Source organism: Chrysemys picta, chromosome 15 (genome assembly GCF_011386835.1).
Source record: "Chrysemys picta bellii isolate R12L10 chromosome 15, ASM1138683v2, whole genome shotgun sequence".
Taxonomy (NCBI): domain Eukaryota; kingdom Metazoa; phylum Chordata; order Testudines; family Emydidae; genus Chrysemys; species Chrysemys picta.
In genome coordinates, this window is record NC_088805.1 from 17,265,386 (window position 1) to 17,290,739 (window position 25,354).

The 25,354-nt window shown below is 51.2% G+C and overlaps 1 long non-coding RNA gene across 6 annotated transcripts in view; it reads left to right on the forward strand.

Moving 5' to 3' along the window:
- Positions 1 to 7,433: 7,433 nt before the first annotated feature.
- Positions 7,434 to 25,354, forward strand: part of LOC122172285 (uncharacterized) — a 143,435-nt gene continuing 125,514 nt past the window's right edge. For 4 of the 6 annotated variants that reach the window (XR_010592786.1, XR_010592785.1, XR_010592788.1 and 1 more), the window contains exon 1: positions 13,158 to 24,190. This is a non-coding gene — a long non-coding RNA (uncharacterized LOC122172285). Of the gene's footprint in view, positions 8,112 to 13,157; positions 24,191 to 25,354 lie in introns of those variants that run through there. The other 2 variants (XR_010592791.1, XR_010592790.1) reach the window with 2 other exon arrangements.

Sequence of the window (25,354 nt, forward strand, 5' to 3'; positions counted from 1 at the left end):
GACATAGGGCATCATGGGAGATGTAGTCTGACCAGGGAGCCCAACCTTATTTGGAGCAAGAGTCACCCAAACTACAACTCCTGTGAGGCACCAGGGCAGCATTTCCAAATCAAAATATTTTGATTTTGATTTTGTTGCTGAAAAGTTGAAATTTGCCATGGAAGAAAGTCCTTAATTCCCCCCCACCCCCCTTCAGTCTAACCTGTCGGAACCAGGCTGCCTAAGACCAGGGCCGGCTCTAGGATTTTTGCCGCCCAAAGCAAAAACAATTTTGGCTGCCCCCCCACTCCCCTTCTTTAATTACCCCACCCCCAGCCCCGCCTCAACTCCGCCCCTTCCCCAAATCCCCAGCCCTGCCTCTTCCCCCCAGGCTCTCAAGCCTAGGAGGGAGGGAGGGAGGGAGGGGGAGAAGCGGCGCCCACGCCGCGGCCACTCGGAGTCTCCCCATCCCTCCCTCCCTCCCAGGTTTGAGAGCCTAGGAGGGAGGGGGAAACTCCGCGTGGCCGTGGCATGGGCGCCGCTTCTTCCCCTCCCTCCCAGGCTCTCAACCCTGGGACGGAGGGGGAGCAGCGGCATGCTAAACGGCCGCTCGGGATCTCCCCCTCCTTCCCAGGTTTGAGAGCCTGGGAGGGAGGGGGAGACTCTGAGTGGCTGCGGCACGGGCGCCGCTTCTCCCCCTCCCTCCCAGGCACCCAAGCCTGGGAGGCAGGGGGAGCAGCGGCGCGCGAAACGGCCGCTCGGGATCTCCCCCTCCCTCCCAGGTTTGAGAGCCTGGGAGGGAGGGCGAGTAGCGGCGCGCAAATCAGCTGTTTCGTGCGCCCTGGCAGCAGCAGCGGAGGTGAGCTAGGGTGGCCGGGGCACATTTTTAGGGGCGGCATTCTGGCGCCGGCCATGCCGCCCCTAAAAATGTGCCGCCCCAAGCACCAGCTTGTTTTGCTGGTGCCTAGAGCCGGCCCTGCCTAAGACCCAGGTAACAGGAGCAGGCAGCCCGTTCTCTTCTGCTTTCTTTCCTTCTCTTTAACCTTCCCTGCTTTTTTCTTAAGGCTGGTTAATTTTTGTTAGTTGTCTCCATCCTATTGTACCCTGCTGGCAGGAGCCTGGTCTGTGCCTTGCTGATGTCTCTCTGTGCGCTGCAGCCCGTGGTAAGTATGCAGAGTCCCCCTCTTCCCCTAACACCATCGCAGAGTGCGTTATAATGCAGCAAAATGAACAAAACCTTGTCAGCTGGAGACTTTTACTTTTCCTCACTTTGCAAAGCACCAACGAGCCAACTTGAAGGGGCTCATTGGAACCTCAGGATGTCACTGATCCTTCCGAACATACACAAATAGGGCAGCAGGCCCAGGGTCACTCACTGGCAGAGGCTGGCCAGGAAGCAGCCATGTGACTTAGAAGGCATGATCCCAGGCCCATGATCGCCTGCCCGGCTGCCTGCCTGTCAGCACTGCCCTGGTGTGCCAAGAAAGTTTGTCGACTTAGCATGTCCAGGTAGACAGAGGACAACTGCTGCCTTAGGTTTCAGTTCTCTGGGGAGGCAGGAGGGGTCCCCTCCGTGTCGTTAAGACTTGGCACATTCATGGTAAAAAACCTTCTTGGCATCTTTTGCTTCTGTGACGAGCGTAGCCAGCCCTAGTGACATGATGATGAATTGTGCTGAGCCCAGAATAATGCGTAGGCCGTGACAGCACGTCTAGTCTATAAATCTAGAGCCTGGCTTCCCATCACAGAGGCTTTTGGTCTGTGTCAGGGGCTGCTGTGATGAGAATGGGCCTTCAGTCTGGTGGGAGGGATTTTGCCTGGGCCGTTTGGTGACCTGGGTGAGGGAAGGTTGGTGGTTAGGGCTTGGGAAGCAGGGAGGCTGTGAAAAGAGACATAGGCAAGTGGTCAGAGCTATTTTGCAAATCAGTTCCCAGTGTCAAGGCCATAAGAGGATAAACACCTGAACCTGTAATGGCCAGACAGCTGGGTCTGCTTGATAAACACCCCCCAGCCAGCGGTTCACAGTGCTTCTGAGTCGCTCTTTCTCGCCAGACTCTGTCACTGAACGTGGGGGCTGGCTGGCTTAGAAACCCCATGAAACCAAACCCCAGTTATGGTGACCAGATGTCTTGATTTTTATAGGGACAGTCTCAGTATTTGGGGCTTTGTCTTATATAGGTGCCTATTACCCCCCACCCCCGTCCTGATTTTTCACACTGGCTAGCTGATCACCTAACCCAACGTAACTGCAGCTTCCCAAACCCAGCTCACAAAATCTAGGCATGAAACAATTGGCCAGACACACAAGCAAACCAGTCGGCCACATGGCCATGAAGCAGACCTCTTTCCCTTGCTGGAAGCAGGCCACAGTGTATGTGGAGCAGGGGGGTGGAATTCCTGGCTTGATGCTTCCCCACACCACATACTCCTCCCCATCTAGCAGCTAAGGGATGTCCACACTGCAGCTGGAGTGTCCTTCCCAGCAGGGGGTGGAGACAGACACACGCTAGCTCTGCTTGAGCTATGACGCTAAAAATAGCAATCTGGCTGTGGCAGCGCAGGCGGCAGCTCGGGCTGCTTGGCCAAGTCCGTACCCGAGGCGGGTTTGTTCTGGGGGGGGCTAGCCTGAGCCACCACCTGGGCTGCTGTAGCCACACTGCTATGTTTAGTGCACTAGCTCCAGCAGAGCTAACGAGTGTGTCTGCCCACTCTGGGAAGCACCCGTCCAGCTGCAATGTAGACACACCATTACAGCCCCGCCGACCATAGGACTGGCTCTGAGAGGCCTGTGGAAATGATTTCAAACTATTCTGATCTGCAGATGAGCCCCCTGCATCCTATTTATTCTCTCATCTCTGCCCCTGCTGGGCTTGGGAAAGTCAGGGCCGTCCCTGTGCGTCAGTTTCCCCATCTGTAAAATGGGGATACCAATACTGAGCTCCTCTGTAAAGTGCTTGGAGATCGACTGATGAAAAGCACTATGTACAGGCCAGATATTATTAATGTAGTGCAGTGGTTTTCAATCTGTGGTCTGTGGCCCTCTGGGGGTTTGCAGACTATAAGATTTCCAAAGGGTTCCACACCTCCATTCAAAAAATTTTCGGGGTCCACAAATGAAAACAGGTTGAAAACCACTGTTGTAGTGTAATGGACTACAATTGGGCTTGCCGCATTGCTTGTGAACAGCAAAGTCATGACTGAGCTATGCAGGGTATCCTACATGAGTGCCAGGAAAAACAAAGCCTTTAGCCCACGCCATAAGGTATTGTCTTTGTCACAGCAGAACTATTTGAGAAATGTTTTAGCATGGCTTAAAATCATTGCCTGGTCCCATTTTCTGTCTGCACCTGCAATGCCAGGATCCTTGGGGGTTGTGAGCCCAATTGTACACAGCTCAGAACTACTTTTATTCTAATCATTTCCAGAAACCTGTTATATTATCTGCCATCTCTCTTCTGGAATGCATCTTGTTGCAGTGTTAAGGTTTGTGTGTATCATAGGTGGTGTGTGTGTGTGTGTGTGTGTGTGTATAGAGAGAGAGAGAGCGCCTAACTCACATTGACTTCAATGAAAGTTAGGCTCCTAAATATCTTTGAGGATCTAGGCCTACAATCCCTGCAAAGATACGGCCTCTGTTAAAGGCCATCACAGATTTAAACTGGTATTAGCCAAATTACCTAAACACACTGAGAGCCAATTTTTCTTCCCTTTACCTTTTTTATGACCTGAGGCTGCTCAGATATATACATGGGTTTAGTTGGAACACTGAGAATGGAATGTGCTTAAATATTTATTTGTAAATGGAAGAAAAATCAAATGCAGGGTTATGAAGCTGAAGTTCCTAGAATGTCATTGGCAGACCACTAATACTTTGTATTGTATAGCAGTGATTCCATCTATCCTATCTGGTTATTGTTTCTGTCACACTCTTTAACAGCTGTAAGGTGCTCTATAAGTACCGACCTGCCGTTGTAGTGGGGCCCTGATCCTTGAATAAACAATAATCGTATTTCAAAAAGTAGTTGTTGTCCCTACTTGAAATATAATCTGTGCTCAGCAGAGGGCAGCAGAGAGCCAAAGCTCCTGGATACTCCCCGTATCTAGTGCACTGGTGAAGGGCTCATCTAACCAGATACAGCTTGGTGTGGACACAGAAGAAGAGGCCTGACAGCTGGCCAGGCTGATCTGGGCAGACGTGCTGACGCCAACTCTTGAAATTTACTTGCTACACGGAAGATTTTTTTTTCTGACTACAAAACTATACAGCACCTTGTCTCTAAGTATCTCAGAGCACTGAACAAACTGAGGCAGGACCAGGCCTCCTTTCCATTCGTTCTATATAGACATGGAGTCTCATTCAGCCAAGCTGCTAGTTCTCTAGGTATGTGTTGATTCTGGCTGGATTTCAAAGGGCTAAAATCTGCCCCATGGCAGCTGCTGAACAAATTGCGAGGCCTTTTCCCCTGGCATTGTGGAGGCCTGCCAGGGAAGCGCGGACCCCCTTGAAACTAACCTAGTGCTAAGGCCTCAGACCATCTCATTTCACAGTTGAGAGCCCTGTGACCCCTTTCCCTAGCCCCAAGAACCCCTGCTCTCTGTTAGAGGCTGTCTCTCTGCCCATCTGACGCCACAACAGTAGAGATCACCTGAGCCTGAGATATTCTGCCACTTTCATGGCCAAGCCAAAGGACCAAGCCTGTGTAGAGGAAACTGATGTTATTAAAATTGGCCCTGTTCAATTATCAAGCCAATCAGGGATGGGTGCAATAGGACCCAGTCAACGGAGTCAATGGCAAAAATCAAGACTGGCTTTCTGGGTACAACCCTGCATCTTCCTGGCTGTTACGGGGGGAACCAAGCACTGAAGTGACTAGCAGCCAAGCAGGGAGATGCTGTGTTCACACCTATTAGAGGCAATAGGCTCCTCGTTTGGCACTGTACCGACAACAGGTGCTGCCAGTTTAATCAAGGAGCCGGACAGGCTGGTCTTGCCCACTTCAGAGTGGCTCTTCTGTTCTTATTTCCATCTGGAGAGGTGGGGGACTGAGCCAGGCTGCTCACCTGGCCCACAGCACCCACCAGAGCTTGCACTAGGCATCATGTCCCCCTGTCCCACGCATGTCGGGCTTGCTCTCGTTTTGGTTTCTGGGCCTTAGCTCCATCCGGCTGCGGTATCGGCGGCAAAAGCTAAAGGCCAGGGGTTCCATTCATCTCTGGTAGGATTGCACTGAAGACAAAGGATTTACATTGAGGGTGAATTTGGCCCCCCTGCTGTTTGCCTGAAAGAAATTACTTCAGCCTCTTGGGATGGTGCCTGTCCTTAGCTTCCTTCTGTGCGGCGCGCTGGGCTTGTCTGCCGTGCTGTGCTGTGCTGTCCATTTGAACTTCGGCAGGGTGAGCTGGGTTAGTCAGAGGGTTTAGATCTGCAGCTCCTTGCACGGTTCAAGAGATGGCGCCAGCAACCCAGTAGTAGCTCTGCTTCTCCATTACCTGATCTTTCAACACTGTGTTCGCAAACTAATTTTTTTCCCAGGATGGGACTTTAATTTCCTCCTATTGATCGTGGCCAGAGAAGAAAGCTGAAGTGGAGATTTTATTCCAAAGACAATGGCTCCCTTATGTGCCATGTCATGATCCCTTTGTACGAACCCGCCAGTGAAATGAGGGCACTTCCCTAGGCCGGTTTGTACCTTTCTCATGATAATCTTTATATTTTATCAGCTGTCTGGATTCCTGCAGCGCGCGCGAGAGAGAGGAGATAAATTACAAAATCTTTACATTCCACTGATGCACGAGATAATATGACAGTCGGAGGGATCGGGGCATTAGGTACAGTTATATGGTTTTTTTAAAACCCAAACATTTCAGTGAGATGCTGACAGCCCTGATTAAAATCTGGTCTAATGTGGACAACTCGTCCACACAGCTTTGCATGCTTCCCCTGACCTGCAACAGCTCTCCTGCTGTTCCAGTCCTAGACCCTCCAAACAGGTCTGCCAATGCACTTCAACCGCACTATGCTGATCTCTCCTCCCACCCCCAGCCCTGCGAATGGACCTCCCTCCTTCCCAGCACCACTGCAGCTGCAGCCTTCTGTCCCTGCCCCCATAAGTTCTGCCAGTGATCCTCTATTCTTATCTAAAACATACCCTGTTATTGCAGCCCTGGGTGTCTCCTGAACCGAGACCGCTAGCAAGCTAGAGTGAGACCTTCAAATTCATTACCCTTGAGACCAAAAATCCAGCTTTGAAGGCAGGTGAAACACTGATGCACCCGTTTGCTCCTTCTGTCCCCATTTGTCAAACACACCCTTCATAATCGTCAGTTCCCCCTTTGCACAGAGCATGAAAAAGGCGTCATTCTGTTGGCTGTGCACTGCACCTTTAAATGCAGGGGACTCTCTCTACCTGCTGGCGGGGTAGCTGCCATTTTGTATTTCAGCTCAGGTGCAAAGGGAGTCACTGCACTCTCTTGCTCTCTCCGGTGGAGGCTTCATATCTGCGCTGTTGGCATTTGTTGATCTGAACCTTGATGGCAATGGTCATGCTTTGGGGGCTATTTCTCACTCCGGCTGAAGAGCTGGGAGCTCTCAATGCTAGTGACTAGCGAGTGGTCTGGGCTGGAACCCTGAGTCTGAGAGGAGGGTCAGATTCAGATAGGGGTTCAAACATCATGGCCCAGGCCTGGGGGAGAAATGCTTCTCCTTGTCATCGTGCTCTGAGCAAATTGGTGTGTGTGTGTGTGTGTGGGGGGGGGTGCTTCTGATATACTCCACCCGAAAACCTGGGTGAAAAGAATAATGCAAAATCCAGTCTTCCAAAGTTTTTGGAAATGCCAGAGTTAAGGTTTCCTAAATGTCCTTAACGTGGCCCCCTTGTGCAGTGTGTTATGACACAGGCTTCAATTCCAGGAGCACAGACTGGTTTTTCCACAGGAGGGACTGAGGTTTGACGTTGGAAGTTTGCTCCCCACTGCCCGCTGCCTGGCAGGGGGTGAGGGGAGGAAATGTGGATATGGGAGCATGGGCAGACGGCACGAGGAGCCCAACCCTGCTGTCCTGCTTAATGCCCGTTCACTTTGCCTACATAGGATTGCAGGACAGGGCCTCAGGAAGGGAACCCAGCCCAGGCAGGTGCAGATTTTATTATCTGGAGCTGCCCCACCGCCCCGACACCCCAACAGCAGGGGCCTGCACTTTGCTCCAGTCCCAAAGGGCAGGGCGGGGTTTTTAATAACTCCACGAGGATCTTGGTTCTAGGTAGGGATGTGAAACTTGCCCTGACTGAAGGCGACAGACCAACTGCACCAAGGCCTGCGCTCTGCCTGGGGCCCGCGCCGGGAAGAGGAGCACAGATTGGGTGAGTGAGTGTCACGCGCTGGGGGGATGTTCTGACTCAATGCCTCGGTGCCAGTCTGGGGGTTGGTATCCTGGGGAGTGGACAAGAAGTGTCCCTCTCCTCTCCTACACTCACTGCTGACTTTTCTTAATGCCTCCAAAGAAACCTGGAGACAACCCGAGAGACCATTTCAATGTGCACGGCCTGGCTAGCCCTTGGGCCGGTTTGCTGAGACCAGCAGCTGTGTCCTGGTTTGTGAGGATGGCTTGTTTTTCTTTTTATATCGGTCTTTGTCCATTACAGACTGAACTGAGATCACTGAATTCATTCCACTCGACAGCCCTAATCTCCTAGTAAGACTTTCTGGATGCTACCAACTTGGGCTGGATTCAAATAATTAGTCTAGAGCTATCCAAGCCCTTGAGCCATCCAATCCCTTCGATTCAAACAGCATCAAAACCCATTCAGTAGCAATGGGCCTGAATCAAAGCCCAAGCTTTGAGGAGACATGGATGCAGATCCAGACTCTGCCAGTCTCTATTGTTTTATCAGATACCGAGCTTGTGTATGTTACTACTTATTGTTCTTAGCATTTATTATTTGTGTGTCAGAAGCACCTACAGGGACCATTGTGATCGTCTTGCCTGGTTTCCAGAGTAACGCAGGCTTTAGAATTTCACCCGTGATTCCTTCATCAAACCCAGAATGTCTGGCTGAGCTAGAGCATTTCTTCTAGAAAGGCATCCTGTCTTGATGAAAAGGCTTCAAGTGACGGAGAGTCCACCACATCCGTAGGTAAGTTGTTCCAGTGTTAATTACCTTCCCTGTGGAAAAAAACTGTGCCTAATTTCTAGTCCAAATTTGTGTAGCTTCAGTGGCCAGCAATTAGATCTTGTTATGCCTTTGTCTGCTACGTCAAAGAGCTGTCTGTGATCCGAAATCTTCAGGGGCTCTGTGTCCTAGGCACTGTACACTCCTACAGATGGAGCTGGGTGGGGAATGGGTTTCCTGTCTCATGAGAGTTTTCAAGACCCTGAACATGTTTCCCAGGCTGAATCAGGATGACAAGTAGAAATCTTGACTATTTTCACAAACCAAAAATCCGAACTTGTTTGGGGATCGGATCAATTGCAATGTTTTGGTTTTGATCCTTTTTAAACTTTTCATTTTGATTTTGACCTTTTAAACCCATTTTAGAACGATCGATTAACTTAAACTTTTAAACGAAAAGTTGCTTCAGCTGGAAAAATGAAGGTTTTTAGTTTGGCAAATGTCAAAGCAGGACATTTCCCCCCCCCCCCCCAAATGGGAAATTTGTCAACACCGACCTCTTCCTAGAAACAGGCTTGGTTTTGATGAGCTGGCATTTTCTGATGAATAACTTCCAACCCGCTGTACATGCTGTATAATAAAAAGTCAGTCCTTGCTGCAAAGAGCAGGGAACAGTCTGTGCATAGGCTGAGACGCCAGGGGGTGGCTGGAACAAACAGGGGGAAGGAGAAGGCAAACAGTGAAATAACCCTGATTAGCTGAATCAGCAGAAGTACCAGCACCCCACTGCCTGGCCATGTGTAGGCCTTATGGCAGAGGGGACTTACAGGCCCACATGGGAGCTCTGTCCCTGCTGCATATAGATCCCCCAGAGGGGCTCTGTCTGGCCTAAGTCAGGACTATTTTTTTGTAGTCCTCTTCGCCTTTGGAAGGGTGGCATTAAGTGCATCTGGGCCACAGCAGGACCAGCGACAACCTGGGCTGCTCCCCTGGAAAGCAGAGGCCTCGTGTCACTCAGCCACTGGGGACTTGTTTACCGTAGGGGTATCCAGGAGCTCTCCTGGAAGCACTCCCAGTGCTCTGGGAGGTGTTGAGTTCCACATGTCGACACATTGGGTGTCCACGGCCCAGCTGCGTCTCTCTCCTTTCAAAGGAAATGTCAGCTGGGGAGGGGGCATCTCCCCAGCCAGGAAACAGCTTGAGTGCACATCAAACAGGAGCGTCCCTCTGGGATGGGAGGGGGGAGGCACATCAGACAGTGGCAAGAATCCCCTTGTCGTTCCCCCCCCCCCCCCACGCTGGAGAGGACAGTCTGGGACAGAAGGAGTCCAATCCAGTGTATAAAGAGGAGAGCCCTATCCCAGTTCCCCCAACCCCCGGGAGAGCCCTGCAGGGTGAGTCTGAGGGTGGGAAGGTGAATTCTCATTGAACCCCTGTGTTGGGGGGGTGTTAGCGGGTCTGAGCTGAGCCCCATTGGGGATAACGTGCTCTCTCGCGTGGTGTGCAAGTGCCTGGGGGCGTTTGTTATCGACACCGAATGGGAATCGGCGCAGAGTGGGGACGTCACTGCTCAGACTAACACGTACATCAAGCGGAATGGTCGCCGCGGATCAGCCTCACCCTTGCTGCTGTACTGGGGGCCTGCTTTTGAGAAGAGATGCCAGGAGACTTGCCTGAGCGAACAGCCGTGCAGCGGGTGCCGTTAAAAGCTGGGCACTGCCCACCCGGAGTGGGTCCATTTCCCAGGGCATTTGCGTTATTTCCTCTTCTTAGCAAATACCGGGGGAACGGGGAATCCCATGATCCTTGCTGTCCACTCTCGCCAGCTGTTTCTCCTTGCTGCTGCCCTGGTGCTGAATCGCTGGGCACCATCTTCGTTCACCAAAGTCCCCCTTGTTGATCAGTACGCAAGTTAAGGGTCCATTCACCCTGCGTTGGGCTAGTTCAGGGTTTGGGCTGCTGCTGTAGCATAACAGTGGCCAACAAAGGTGGGTGCAATGGTTGGGAAACCCAAGTTAGTTAAACCCACCAGCTGTTCTAAAGCGGGGAGCCGTTCAGTCATTCTGTGCCCTTTCCCGCCTCCTCTCGGGGTGGGTGGGAAGGGTTTGTATGCAGCCAGAGCCAGCAGAATGCTGCAAACACAACGGTCACAGACGCTGGTTCGAATTCTGCACTGTGGCTGGGTTCGATCATGTCCGAGCCTGTTGTTTGTTATTCTCGGGCAGGAGTTTTGAGTTGGCAGGAACGTTTGCAGGGCGACAATGCACAGAGACACGTGGTTCCGGAACAAGAGCATTCGCTGTTTGCTGTCCAGCCATTGTTACTAGTTGTTCTGCTGTTTGGAAAAGGTTCCATCACCCAATTAAGGAGCAGAAACAATATCATGTGACTGGGGTAGGGTGACCAGATGTCTCAATTTTATAGGGACAGTCCCGATTTTTGGGTCTTTTTCTTATATAGGCTCCTATTACCCCCACCCCCATCCCGATTTTTCACATTTGCTGTCTGGTCACCCTAGACTGGGGTGTCCAATCCCCCCCTCCAATAGTCAAAGCACACAGTGTGCAACACCCCTTAGGCTGACGTGTGTTCACGTGGGCTTTTGGGCAAACCTTTTTGGATTTGTAGGCATTGGCATCAGTGGTGAGCCCAAGAGAGGGCTAAATGTGATGGGTGACGTATTGGCAATGAGTAGTTTGACCAGCTCTATACCGAACGTTGCTCACATGAGGAAGGGTTTGCTATTCACTGAGCAATTCCTATAGAGGGAAGGGGAGTGGCCAGAATGATAAGGGTAAAAGGACTTCGCTTGACTTGAAGGGGGAATGTCCGGATGTTCCTGTCTCCGCTGGAGCTCAGTCACCTCTCTGGATAAAGCTAAACCAGGGCTGATTATTGGCCTTGTGGGGCAGGTTCAGAACCGTGCACAGCAACGCAGGGCTCCTGTATAGTCACACTGCCCTTAGATGCTGGAAGCCCATGTAAAGATGTGGGATAATTACTGTTGGCAGGTGGATCTTGTTAGCTCCAATCAGAATCTCACCAGGGCACCCTGGGCTTGACGACGAACGGGACCAACGTTCTGAGGCAAGGGCCCTGGATTCTGGTGCAGCAGGCTGGAAATTCAGAGGCAACTTCATTTCAGTTTTAAAATGATGGTTTTCAATTAAGTAAGAAAACAGGTAATGAAATCAGATCATTAACCCCATGTTGTTGCAGCTGATAGTAAATTCCATTTCTTGTATGTTGTCCCCAGATTATGGGGTTTTGGTATGCCAGACTTTTTTGTGCTGACAACACACATGAAGTTGTCAGTGGCTCAGCTGGGGGTTTAGGAAACTAGGAGGGGGCACCTGTTGAAGTATGGATGGCTGCTAAAGATTGTGAGATAAGCACACGAGCTAAGACGTTCCTGCTTACATGATCAGAAGTGTCACCTCTAACAATGTGGACATGTATACTGTCATCATTAGGTTTCAGAATTAACAACCCCGTTGTTGGGACGAATGGAGGCAATTCCAATTTCTCAGAGCTGTTGTTTCAGGCTGTTTGCAGACTCCAGAAGGCAACACCTTTGGTTTACACTTGTCACATTTTCCAGGTTATCTTCACACCCATTAGGGCTAGATGCATAATCTTTTAAAATGAAAACTTAGTTCCTGGAACAAAATTTGCGGCAAGGAAAGAGGGGGAGAGAAAGGGTCAAATTCCATGGTAGTAGAATACCAACAGCCTTGCTTATAAGAGACATCAGGGTATCCAGAGGCAGAGGGAATTATGGGCAGGGACAGAGCAGATCCTGCAGGGAAGGCCTAGGAGAAAGCTGAGTCTGACGTTTGTTTTGTTGTAATGATCTGAGTTGCCGACAAAGCCAGCCTCGGGCATGGGCCACGTTTGGACTCGGTGCTTTGAGATCTCTGGCTGAAATGCCCTGTGGAAGACCTCAGTGTGGTGACAATTGTGTTTAGACTGTTCAAAGCCGGGCGGAAATGCCACCTGCTTACATCTCGGCTCTTGACGATACGTCTGAAGAGCGATTTCTTGGCTTTTGAAAGGTATCTGGTTGCTTTGAATGGCAGAGTATTCTCAAAATGTGTTCCTGGGGCCCAGCGGCAGACGCCTGCCTTTATTCCTTCCCCCTCGCCTCCCTACTCGATTCAGCCTATTCAATTCGAACCCTGTGCACGGTGTTTAAATTGTTTTACTCTCGTATCTCCCTCACATATTTAACAGACTTAATCTATGAGGCAAGGAATCATTGACAAGTTCCATTCGTTACTGTCTCCCTTTCCTTTCATTGCACAAAAGTTTCCCGTATCAGAGTCACACACATTCATCTGCCTGCTTTTTTTTTTATCGTTTCCTAACATGAGCTCAGTGTATTTTTGTCCAATTTACCTCTTGAGTGGTCCCATAGTTTACAGCTTACTACAGGCACCTGGGGCATCGGTTATGAGGAAGGTGCCATTGGCTGAGCTGATACTGTGAGCATGTGTTGTCTACCTACCCTGTGATAACTCTGCTGTTTAAGGGAACCAGGCAGGGCACAGGATAATACAACACCTAGGACATAGATCTTACAGTGCTTTACAAAGGAAGTCAGGATCGTTATCCTCATTTTCCAAGTGGGGAAACTGAGGCACAGAGCGGGGACGTGACTTGCCTCAGGTCAGCCAGCAGCTTAGCCAGGAATAGCACCCAGGTCTCCTGAGTCACAGTGCAGTGCTCTACCCATTAGTCCACCCTCCCTGCAACACGAGAGAATAGTGGAAGACCATCGCACTTGGTTATTCCTATAGCACTTTCCTTCTCGCCGCTGCCTTTACAAAGCTGGCTTACGAAGAGGATGCCAGGCTCTGCGCTTCACCAGGTCTCTTTGGTGACTGGGCATTAGAGACTCAGCCTTTGGCTTTCCCCAGGAGCAGCGGGGTCCAGTGCCTGCGATCACCCCTGGTTTGTGTGGCATTGGTGGGCTGGCTGGAGGTATCAACGTCACCTGACACGTCGCCGAGCTGTCATCGTGGGGCGACACAATGACCTCGGCAGCCGTGTGATAAGGCTGCAGCGTTGCCGGTGGAGTTCATCTCACTGATGTTTTGGGGACTCAGGATTCTGCTGTAGGTCACTTTCCATCAGTCATCCCCCCGACAAACATTAAAGTGTTGTCTAAGGTTGGGGGGCTGGGCTGTCTCTCTGCACACTGTGTGGCACACTGCCGAGCTGGCCATTGGACGTGGGGAGGGTCTTTCTAGCTGTAGCATCACTGAGCACGAAATGGCTTGTGAATTGTTCAGGGGTGTGGATGTCTATAACTCTCCGCCTGGTCTCCGACGCCCACAACGAACCTGCAAAGGGCATCTGGGCCTCGTCCCAGTTGAAATGCTGCCCCCAGAATGGTCACTACGCAGAGTTAATTGCAGTAGGTACAGGTGCACCGGACATTGGGGCTATGGCCCCGACATTGCCCCTATCCCAAAGCAGCACTGGAGCAAGGACCGGGAGGTTGGCACTCCCAGTGGGTGGCAGAACTAGAGTGGGGAAAATCTGTCCCAAGTTCTTCAGGCTGAATGTGCTGCATTCATGCCATCGAAGAGCAAAGAGCCCATCCTCCTGCTTTGCGTTCTGCCTCTGGGGCCACAGTGTGGTGTAACCCAACGCTCTCCGTTCCACCTCCACCACCTGCTAGGAGTGCTGCCTTCAGGGCTCCATGCGTGGCCCCTCAGCCATCTTTCCTCCTCTGGTTCCTTTCTGCTCTCCCTACCTCCCTTCTGTTCTCGTGCCTCTCTGCCCTTCTCTGCTCGTTCCTTGGCCCTCCCTTTCTTTGTGCCTCTTGCCTCTCCCTGTCCCTCTCCTCTCCCCACCCTGGAGGCTGGACAGGAAGGGCACTCCCAGTGCTGGCACTGGCAGGACAGCAGGCTTTATCGGGACTCCCCTTTGCCTAGTGACACCATTGTGCTGTGGGACGTGCTGCGGCTGCATTTTGCTAGCTCCTCTGTGTCTGTGTCGTTCTCTCCCCGAGGGACGCTGTGGCGCTGACTCGGTCTCACGTTCCTCCTGCGGGGACATGACACAAGCCCAGCCAAGCTTTTCACATGTGTTTGCAGAAGGACCTTTGCTCCTGTGGTTTGCCCCTCCCCCTCCCCAACCACGGCCAGGGGGTCCAATGGCTGAAGCTGAGATTTCTCCTGCCCTCAGCTGCCAGACTTAATTAACCTCCTGCTAGGGCCTGGCCATTCTTTATGGGAAACTAGATCCATTCCACAGGCCACTTTGTTTTTCTGGCGCCTCATGTATCCATACAGGACAAACCCAGCTCTTCCCCCATGTCTTTGTATGGTGGGGTTGGAGAGGATGGGGAGGATTGAGTGCCACCTATGCCCTTGCCCCTGCACAGCCACGGAGGCTGAGCCTTGGAAGACTGGCCACCCCGATGCTGCCGAGAAAGGGGGAGCCCCCTTGTGAGAACCTGCACAATCTGTTCTGCAGGAGCATGGCTTCCCACCCTCAGACCTGATGGTCCCATGGAGACGAACTCGCTGTAATTATCTCAGCATATTGCCCATTTTGAGGGTCACGTTCCAACAGGGGAGAGGCCCCGATGTCCTCTAGCGAGGGCATTTACCACCTGCAAGGTTTGTGCTGCCGGCTGACTTGCTTGATCCTTCTTGACACCCTCTCTGGCTCCTGGCCTGCCACCCTGACTCGCTGAGCCTGCTTTGTGTTGTAAGGGTAGGCGCTCCTGGCAGTCGGGCTCTTCTGGGACAAACAGAGACACTGCCCCAACGTGAACCCTGGCAGTGGAAGGCTTTGCCACGTGTCTTTGTGAAAGGCAGCAGTCCCCTCCCTCCCATAGCCATTTAGGCATGTGTGACCAGTCAGAGCATTGGCCTTCCAGCTGAGACAATGGCCTTCAGAGGGAGACTGAGGAGCAGGAGGTTTTCCTCTTGGCTCCGTTAGGTTTTCACAGCACTGCTGGCCAGAAGCACAGAGACCATATTCTCCATGGCGTTATCCTTCTTTGAGAGCAGAGGCCCAAATCCCTTCCTGTCCCTGCAGGTTTCAGAGGTCTCCTCACGAGCCACATCTGGACTCCTTGTCTGGGGAACGGCTGAGGGATGTCATGTTCTAGACTCACACTCCGTATCTCATACAGTGTGGCTATGGCTGAGCTCTCGGCCTGGCCCAGATGGAGAGAGGGGGACGGATTCCTCCCCTCGCCGTGTCTAGTCTAAAGTCTTTAAAAAACGATCTCTTAAATTGCTCCCAGCCCGGTGCATTCCCGTATTCTCAAGTTAGTAAAACTGGAGCCCCCCATGCTTGGATCATGGCCACAGACTTTTGCTCGCTGTTCGGGACTGGAGCACTGAAGTCTGGGAGCGAACAAGTGCTGGATTGTTCCAGCCCAGGCCTGTACATCCCCGATTCCTTTCTGTGCCATGCAGATCTCTTCATCTGTACAGGGCCATTTATCTCCTCCACCGGGCAGGTCACTCCTTTGCAAAAGACTCTTGTGAGACAGGGGCAGTACCGTTAGCTGAGTATCGCTTTTCATGCAAAGAAAGAATCCAGTAGCTCTGGTTACTCACATTAATAATTAAAAAATATGGGCCTACATTAAAATGCAAAACGCTCCGGAGAAATAGACAGGGACCTTTTTGATTGCAGCCCTCCACCTCCCTGCCCCGGTGTTTGCTTGACATGAGAAAAGCCAGAGTTTACCTGGATGGCCAAAGCTGGGGGGAGGGTGCGAATTCAGCAGCCTGGATCTATCCCGCGGTGTGACAGAGTTGCAATAAATCAGGACAAGTTGAGCTTTTTTTTCCTTTAAAAAAAAAAGCCTTGGTTGTCCAGCCGTTTTTCTCCCCTGGTGCCGCTTCACGCTACTTCTGACTTTGATTAATAGGCCTCTGAATAAAATGTTAATCTAAACGGGGCTCCTTGGCCCAGCTGCCCCTACCCTCCTTGCCTTGCTCCAGGAATATTGGAGAAAACACACCAAGGTTTTGTCTCCCTGCAGAGTGCTTGTAGCTTTTGATTAATAGGTGGAAGGGCCCAGCTCCAGCTTCGTGGCATCTCTCCCGACTGCAGAAAAATAAGCAAAAAGGTCACCAAACAGGACGCAGAGAAGGAAAGTCCCAGGCGCGGTAAAGAGAAGAATGAAGAGAGAGCCGTTTATAACTTGAGATGGGCCCCAAGGAGAGCCCTGGATCCAAATGTCCTGGAGATCTGGGGGATTCACACATTTGGATTTGAATCTGCATTCTCATTCTGTGAACGGCCGCTTCCTTCATAATGTGCCTAAGCAAGAAACCCCAGATCCAGCCAGTCCCAAAATGATGGGGTGTCGAAAATCCTGATCCAAAATTCTGCACCTTGAGCCCTTGTCTCCATGTAACATAATGCACGAAGCCTTTTTGCATGCAGGGATGGGGGAGATGGAGTGTCAGCTCTTGTTTGACTTGAGCCAGACTTCCAACTGGACATGCACTGCCCCCCCTCCCCAAAACTGTCGCCCTTCCTCACAACTGACAGCTCTTGGAGATTTCTAAATGCTCAGCTAGGTGGATTTTCATGTCTGCTTTTTGGCCAGTATTCGAATCAGAAAGATGCTTCCTGCAGCATTTTTATCCAGAAGCCACCGGAAAGGCCCCTGCTCCTGCAAGACTATTCACAGGTGTAGCCCCATTGAAGTCAAAGACTACTCATGTGAGTAAGGGTTTGCAGGGTGATTGCACTGCGGATAAAGGGGGAGATTCTGGCAGGCCAGGGAAGGGTAAAGATTGGCCCATGTGTCTGACCAAATTTCCAGTTGCTCCCCCTGCTTTGAAGTAGTTATGTGGAATGAAGTACCCCCCTTGCTCTCATTTATTAATGGAACAGAGTGCGAATTGGTGGCTAGTCCACTTCTTCCAAGTGCCGTGATCAGAGTGTGGGAACCGAAGCTGTGGCGAAGCAGGGAATGGAAAGGCGGGTTGCTATAAATGCTTGTTGTCCGAACATGCAGAGCCATGAAGGTACAGCTAGGAGGAAGGATCTCTCCTTTTAAAACGAAGAGAAACGAATCCAGCTTTACTCTTCCTCAAATTTTCTGATCTTGAATTTTTAGTCCAACTCTGCCAAGTATTTGAATGGCAATTCACGAGCATTGGCAGAGTCTTGGGCTAAACCAAACTCCTGCCTACCTCCTAGACCAAGGCAGAAAGTCATTAAATCCCCCCCCCCCCATATTAAGAGGCATTTAAGTTTCCTTCACCTGAAAGACATTTGAGAGGCAGGTTGGCCCTTCTGTGGGGGGATTTGTAGGACTCCCTCCACTGTTGCTTTTCCTTTCTTCTTCTCTTGAAAGTGCATCTTCCTTGAGGCTTCCTCAGCCCTTGACTGGCTTGTCATCAAACTCGCTCCCCGGCTGACATGCCTGGAGGATGCAGCCGTCCCAGCTGACAACTGCTTTGTTCCCATATGATGAATGGCTTTGTGGCCTAAGCCCTGCCATTGTCCACTTGGCCTGTGGCCCTCACTTCTGGCGATCCTTATCTCCCCACTGGAGATGCCCTCCCTTTAGCAAAGGTGACCACTGGCTGAGAGTCCATTACCTCCAGCCTATTGTACCTGCTCCAGAGAAGAACCCCCAGCACACAGGTGGGGGAAGGAGGGCTGGCATCCACTCAAGACGAGTGAGACTGAGCTGCCTTGTTTACCCAGGACTATGTGGCATTCTGCTCTTATCTAGTAGGGGAAGGCAGATACGAAGCCTTCTTTTCCTTCGCCAAACAGTTGGCTGTATAGGCAGTGTGGAAGCACTCATGTAATTACTATTCTTTGGCTATCACACGCCTATCTTGTAAATCAACAATCCATCACAGTCAGCTGGGCCTTACATTGTTCCGTAATTAACTGGACAAACACAAGAGCATTGTTACAGTGCCCCTTCTATACAGGGCAGACAAAGGCTCAGAGGAAGATCATCTCCCCCCTCCCCCCCCCCCCAACCTTTTTCTATATTTTTCAATGCCTCCAGTGAGCCTGAGCCTCTGAAATGAGCATTCATTTGCAAACCCGCAATCAACACAGCAGAAGAGTCACCGGGGGAGAGATGCTGAAAAGGGTTTTAACCCCTCTCGCCCTCACTTGCTGGCACGTTTTTCCATGGGGATTTTCGTAAGTGCCAGATCCTCGGTTGATGTAAATGGATGTAACTCCAGTGGCTGTAGCGGAGTGATGCTGATTTATACCAGCTGAGGGTCTCGGGGAGAGCTGAGATTTTTGGGGAAGTTGGATTTGATCCCCATAGCCCAGGACCTTTCTGTAACCCACATTGTCTCAGGGTTGCACTCTGTCTCCCTTAACTAGTGACGAGAGGTTGGTGAGCTTGCTCCAGCCGTGGTTAGCAGATCTGCACCCTTTAGCTTGGAATAGAAGTTCACAACATGAGACCTAAAGAGGTTATACGTGTGGTGCCTGCTGCTGACAGCCTAGCCAGGAACACAGTATTATACTTCCAGAGTCTGTTCAGACTCCACGTGAAAATACTTTATTTCCTCAGAACCTAAGGGGTATTTAGTAATCAGCAGAGCCTAAAGAGTATTTAGTAACCAGCAGATCTAAGAAAACACTATGTATTTTTTTAACATTGTCCTTTGTTATCATAAAATAACTTCCAGTCCTCTGAGTGGTCTGGCGGTGACAGTATTTGGCATCATACGTACAGTGTCTGGAGTTATGATAGGCGTTAGGACCAAAAAGGCAGGGATGCCGTATCACCTAGTTGGCAGAACCTGGAGGAAAGATCTATTCCCCAGTGTGGAGAGACAGGAAGAGGGAAAAGTCCATCTGCTATTCCAGGAGTGGAGGGGGTGGGCTGAACAGTAGGAAGAGATGATGTCAGAAATGTAAGGGGAGGTGTCCAAGGCTAATAGAGCCCTTAAAGATGGAGGATTTGTACTGTTTTCAGGGAGCCAGCAATGATTTCTGAGACTGAAGATGGTGTCTCCCTGCCTCTGGGTGTGCTGAGAGAAGATTCGCTACCATAGTCTGAAGTGTGGAGAGATGGGATTTAAGGAGAACGTAGAGGGAAAGGAACAGGTTCCTTAATGAGTAGAGATAGAAGTGAACCAATGAAGGGCCTACAGATTTGAATATCACCTGCACAGGAGTGAAACTCTTTTGAGTTCACAAATGTGACGAAGATGTAAAGAAAAGGGGTCCACACATGGCACCTTGGGAGTCACCATAGTGATGATGGGGGTCTAGTGACAGAAGAGTCACTATTTCTAGTAAAAAAAATGGAGGCATTTTGCTGTTCCAGTTTCACTACATCCAACCTGAGACTCCTCACAGCTGTGCTGGGCAACCCAGGAGGATGTCAGGGTGGATAGTCGCAAATAATCACTATTGAGGTCAAAGATGAGACCCAAAATGAGTCCTGATCAGATGAAAGGAGTCTATGGCCACATGTAGATGGGAAGTTTCAGTGTTGTGAAAGGGGACCGAAGCTACACTAGAAATGATCAAAGAGGTGATTTTGAGAGAGATATAAGAGACCTTCTTTCCCAAGTTTTTTCTAGGTGAAAGAAAATTGGAGATGAGGCAGTGGATGGTGAGACTGTGATGTTGGGGGTAAAGAATGAGGCAAGGCAAGAGGTGAATAGGACCAAGGCATAAAATGTTGTCCTTTGTGGAAAGGATGAAATCAGTGAGGACACCAGAAGTGACTGGAGGAAAGGAATAAGAATAACCCAGTCATAATGACAGGAGGTGGTAGATTGGCATGAAGTAAAATACGTTGGCGATATTGTTGCAGACAGCATTCACTATATTATGAAAGAAACCAGTGAATTCCTAGCACTTGGAGGTAGGGAACCTGCATGTAATAGCAGAGCAAGAAAATCTTCGGCGTTTTGAACACATGGAGACAGGCTGAGAAGCACCATTTGCCAGGGCTGGGTTAAGATGTGACTCTGGACACCAGTGACTATGCAGTCAGTCACGTTGGCTTAATTTCGTGGCCAACACCAATGCAGCAACAAAGCCACCACATGTGATGAGGCAGCGAGAAGACAAGTGTCCACTTGCCAGTGCTGCAGCTCAGATCCAGTGCGGGTGTTTCACTATTGGTGACCTTCCATTGTATCCAGGGAGTTTCACAGAGTCTGATTATCCTCTCGCTTACCCTGGTGTCAGGTGAGAGTAAGTCAGTGGAAAGACATAAATGCAAAGCCAGTATAAGATAGAGAGGACTGTGTTTAACACGTCCTCCGTTAAATGACAGCAACTTCCTTCAAGGTCACCATGCCAGAGGCACTGGGTAGTTCTAACGTCCCTTCCCTACATCTAGCTCACGTTTGATCACTTGTCTGACAACATGCTGTGCCATATGTCTAAGCACCAGGCAGCAGACAAACAAAAATTGGCCACCTGGTAAGGAAGATTTTACCTGTGCAGTTTGTGTTGACTGTTAATTCAAGTGGTGGTTAACACAGGGGTGCAGGCGGAAGGCATTGGAGTACTGTGTACGTTTCGCTTTATGTGAAGATGAAGCTGGATGGATATTGCCGGCCACATAGGTGGGTCCAGCTGGCAACCCTGTAGCCTACTGCATGACCAGTGGATAAGGCGCTGAGCTGGGAGACCTGGATTTGAAAGCTGCCTTTGTCACAAGCCTTGGACAGGTCACTTCACTGCTCCATGCCTCTGTTTTCCCTTCCACCCTTTGTCTCACCTATGTAGATCAAGGGTTTTCAACCTTTCTTCATTTGCAGACCTCTACAAATTCCAGCTGGAGGTGTGTACCCCTTTGGAAATCTTAGACATACTCTGCGGACACCAAGGAGTCCAGGGACCACTGTTCTATGGTAATGATACCCTTTCGTGGACCCCTTCGACATAGTTTGCAGACCCCCAGGAGTCCGCGGCCCCTGGTTGAAAACCTCTGGTTTAGACTGTGACTCGCTCACTAGGTGTTTGTACACCACCTGGCACAATGGAGCACTGATCTCTGTTGGAGTCTCTAGCCACTACTGTAATACAAACAATAATGCTGGGTGTAGACCTGCCTTCCTCCTCCCCAGGTCTGAAAAAGAATCACAGCTCTCCTGGCTTCATTTAATATTAAGTGCAAAGGACCAGACTGAGCTGCCAGGACCACCCCAGTAACCCCTGTGGCTCTGAAGAGCAGAATTTGTCTTGGAAGCTACAGAGCTGCTGTCCTCACTCTGTTAATATGAGAAGCGATGTGGTGACACTTGGGTCGTTCGGATGAAATTTATGCCTTACATTTTGGTAGGCCAGGCCATGTAATAAAAAATAACATTGCTTATATAACCCCTGGCTCTTCAAGCCTCTTTGTGGCTCAGTCTTGGAGTTTCCTGAGCCGATTCATGAGCTGGAAACGCGACCTGCCTGCTCCATGCAAACTCCAGAAGTGACCTTGCAATGACCTCTGAGCCACCGCATGCTCCCCTGAATGGCACCAGCATCCTGGTGACCTGGTCACCGGTATTAATATCCGAGCACCTTGGATCTCCTCTCCGGAGGCCAGTGAAGCACGAGGTCTCTACGCTGTGCAGAGAAGAAGGGACTTTGCCACTTCACTACATCTGAATGGAAAGGGGAAGGCCCGTTTGTGTTTATTTTACAGACCCTTTTATTGACTTGATTTATAGCCTGAGGCCAAGAGTTAATTGTGGTCTAGTCAAGAAGAGGGCACCTGGGGAGAGGCGCTGCTGCTAATGCCACCAGAGAGAGAAAACACATCTCTGCTGTGTGCTTTCAGGAAGGGCCATTAGTTACAAACACCAGCCCCTGCTTAGCAGCAACAGCAAAGCGAGAGCTCCAGGCATGGACGCCTTGCAGTAGACGTTCTACCTACAGGACTGGCCGCAGCTCACTAGGTGTGGGGGAATGAGCAGAGGTTAGAGGTTAATAAAGGGAAGGTGCTTTTCCTTGGCATACCCTACATTAAAGCATCCCCTTCGCCCCCCTTACAGGTGAAACCTAGTCACCTGTATAACTGCTACTGTCATCACCCTCTCTAATGTAGGCCTGCTAAAGTCACTCCCAGAGCCTAAAAACAACTCGCCTGTCAGCACGGGTACGGGCCCTCTCTCCAAAGCAAAAACCCCAGCTCAGCTCATCTCCAGTGCCTGGGAGTCCTGGGAAACATCAGACAATGCTCATCTGCATCCAGAGGGGCTTTGTTTGGAGGCAGGCAGGGTGGCCAGGTCTCTTTCCCCAGCCCTGCCCTGCAGCAGCAGGGGCCTCTCTGGGCAGGGGGAGGAAATGACTTGGTCCTGGGTGTCTAGGTGTGTCGCTCATTCCCTCAAAGTGCTTCCCTGAGTTACAGGGCAGGGGTGCGAGATCCCGCTGCCTGATCCAGTTGATGGAGTGGGCAGAGCTACTTTAGCTCGCTGCTGCATGGGCTGCTCTTACCCAGGTGCTCAAGGTGGTCAGGCAGAGTAGGCCTTCCCCTTCTCCCCACCGCCACTCCTGCCTCGTTGGCAGCCAAAGGCCTACACCTTGTGTCCCCAGAGCACAGCCGTGGTGTGGGGGAAGTGTGCATGCTTCTAGCAGCTCTAGGGGTCCCAAGGAGGGGGCGCAGGGCCATGGCCACTCCTCCTCCTGCAGTGCCAGGCCTGTGGGGAGCACACGTTGCTCCCAGTCGCGAGGGTTAGCAGTGCCCCTTGTACGTGAGCTCCTCAGCCCCCGGCCGCTGGGGAGGATCAGTAACTCTCATGCACACCCATCTGTAGGTTACTGTGGCTTGGGCAGGGAAATGTCATGTAGAGTGGCTGTTCTGTGGCTCCCCATGCTCTGGCAGGCCCTGCTTCCTCCTGGTCCCCCCCAGATCTTCACCACGTGGTCACTGCTCCCCTCCTCCACCAGGCTTCTGGAGACCCTCCGGCCTTGAGCTTGGTGGCAGAGTGGGGGAAGGGAGCATATAAACCTTTGATAAATAAACCCAAAGACTCTCTCCTCCCCGCTCCTTCCCCCCGCCAACTTCCCAATCTTGCAAAGTGTGACTGGCAGATTTCATTTGTTCACCGCATGGGGTTACTCCTGGGGTGCCCCCGGCCAATACAACTGAAAATAAATGGGAGGGAGTAGATAAAAGCAGGAGAATGATCAGGTGCTTGAAGGGGCTGAATGAAGTGGGACGTGGGAAGAGCTAAATTCCCTGCTGGTGTCGACTGGCAGAGCATTAGGGGAGCTGCACCAGTTCCCACTAGGAGAGAATTTGCTCTAGTATGTTTAGCTTGGGCTAATGAGCGGCACAGTAGCTAGGGTGACCAGACAGCAAGTGTGAAAAATTGGGACCGGTGTGGGGGGTAATAGAAGCTTATATAAGGGAAAAGACCCCAAAATTGGGACTGTCCCTATACAATTGGGACATCTGGTCACCCTAGTGGTAGCCATGACGAAGACGGCTGGGACGGAGTGGCATTCTGTGTGGCTTCCAAAAAATGGGGCGGCAGCAGCAGTCTGCTGTGCAGAAGGGGGGCGGCCGTGGGAAGAGGGAGTTGACTGGTGATCTGTGGCTGGCATGGCTTTCACGTATGCACCAGTCTCGTAAAGTCCCAGACATGGCAGCCTGAGGAGGGAGAGGAATTGGGGGGAGGGGGAGCGGAGAGTCAGAACAGACTTGCTTGCAATCAGATGAAAGTGAGGAAGAGAAGGCTAGACAGCAGAGTAACTTTCCTAGCACGAAAGTCACTTAGACTGGGGAAGCATCTACCAAGGGGAGTCGAGACGATTGCCGGGGTAGTTCAGCCTTGGCAGGATGAAGCACTGGACCTGTTCTGTAGGCAGCAATCTAGCCCCTGCAGGGGAAGGAATGGAGGCTCTAACAATTGTCTTCCCTCTCTTAACTCTGCGTAGTCTGAAGAAAGATAGATCCTGTACCGCAGGCCAAGAAAAATACAGAAAACACGAGACCAGGGCCAGATTGTTTCCTAGTGAGAATGTGCTCCAGCAGGCATGGAAGAATGCAAGGCTGAGCGTCCTTCACTCCCACTGAAGACGATGTGGACTGAGGATGCTACGAACCTTGCCGGGTCTGGCTGAGTCTGGCAATGACCCCACCACCTAGTAAGGGAAGGCCAGAGGAGGTGAGCTGTCTGAATGGTGGCCCTTTTGCAATGAGGAAAGCTGAGACACCTGTACAGTCCTGCCTTTTTCTATTCGATTTGCCCTCCCAGTGGGTTAGGTAACCCCATCTCTGTCCTTCTATGTACTGTTATCCAGAGATAAGTAGCCGGGAGGTTATTAAGCCTGTAGGATCTTCATAAGGAGCAACTGCTGTGTTACTTTCCTTGTCCTGTCTGGGCTCTGTTGAGCTGTTCAGACTGAGTCCCTTTCGGTGCCAGTAGAATGGCAGAGAGGGATAGCTCAGTGGTTTGAGCATTGGCCTGCTAAACCCAAGGTTGTGAGTTCAATCCTTAAGGTGGCCACTTAGAGATCTGGGGCAAAATCAGTACTTGGTCCTGCTAGTGAAGGCAGGGGGCTGGACTCGATGGTCTTTCGGGGTCCCTTCCAGTTCTATGAGATAAGTATATCTCCATATATTTAATCTGTCTTGATTTCAGGTAGCCAGACTGACTTCATATTCCTAGGGCCTCCTTCTCGTTTACAGCATTCACTGACTGGCTCTGGCAGCTTAAAGGGGCTGTAACGTACCTTCCCACCCACTCTCAGGCCCCAGGCTGCTGCCAGAATCATGGAAAGGGGCCTTAATACAAACGAGAATCGGGCTCTAGAGACAGGATGTGCCTTATTGGTGACATTGCGAATTCCGATCAGTCAGAGGGCAGCAAGCGCCAAGCGCTGAGCTCGGCAGTTGGCCCCCCCCAGCCCTCTCCCCGCCTCCATGGAAAGGCCTGTTAGTGGCCAGCAGAATTATCTTTTGCAAAGAGCTTTCTTCCATTTCCTCCCCATTCAGTTTGTCAGCGGGCAGGGAAACAGCCCTGCCAGTTCGGGTGACATTTCCCACCCTGTCTGGTGGCTGATGGCACCAGCGCCCCCCTGGCTTCCTCTTCCACCCTAGAGCTAAAAATAGAGCGAGGTCAGCGATGGCGGCTGCATGAGGGCTCCCGACGGAGCTGAGCTCTCCCAAATTCTTGCCCCACTGATGGACTCGTTGGAGAGACAGGATTATTTATTTATTATTTGTATTACCGTCCCCCCAGAGATGCTTTTTCTGGCTGTTGCTCTTGGGCTGGGAGATGTATTCCTTGCTGGGGCTGCCCTAATTTATCACCAGCTGACACCAGCAG